Source organism: Bicyclus anynana, chromosome 20 (assembly GCF_947172395.1).
Source record: "Bicyclus anynana chromosome 20, ilBicAnyn1.1, whole genome shotgun sequence".
Classification (NCBI taxonomy): Eukaryota; Metazoa; Arthropoda; class Insecta; order Lepidoptera; family Nymphalidae; genus Bicyclus; species Bicyclus anynana.
Window position 1 is genome coordinate 14,288,383 of NC_069102.1, and position 694 is coordinate 14,289,076.

Genomic DNA, 694 nt, shown 5'->3' on the forward strand with positions numbered 1-694 from the left:
AAGTTATGTTTGGTGGCTAGGAAGTGTAACATATATGAAATATTATGAGGGTAAGCATAAAACGTATGTCATTAACTTATGTTAATAAACTAGTCTGAGTTCAACCGCCATTGTGTTTTACTTGATAATTACAAGTGGCGCAGTTATTAGGAATTTTAAGCAATAAAACGTTATAATGCCGTACGGAAAGATACACGAATTTGATATTCACGGTGGGGCGAAATGGGATTCCTACGTGAGGCTAGTGAAACAGTTCGTTCTACTAAATGCGATCGACAGCGAGTTACGAGTGGCCACGTTGGTCACGCATGTCGGCCGCGCCACCTACGAGCTTATGTGCGACTTGACCTCGCCGGAGCACCCGGAAGACATGGAGTTCGAGGAGTTAGTGACGCTAGTCCGAGAGCATTTAGAACCGAAGAGGTCTGAAATCGCCGAGCGGCACATATTCAGACAGCGACGGCAGGGCGAAGCTGAAAACGTGGGCGCGTTTCTGCAGAGCCTTAAGCATCTCACGGCGTACTGTAATTTTGGTGCGTTGCTCGAGGAGAACATCAGGGATCAGTTCGTGTCTGGCTTGCGAAGCGAAGAAATGCGTTCGCGATTGTTCGCGGAACCTACGTTAAATTACAAAAAGGCGGTGGAGCTGGCGCTCGCATTGGAGGCGGCCGAGAGGCACGCGGAGGTGGCGGCC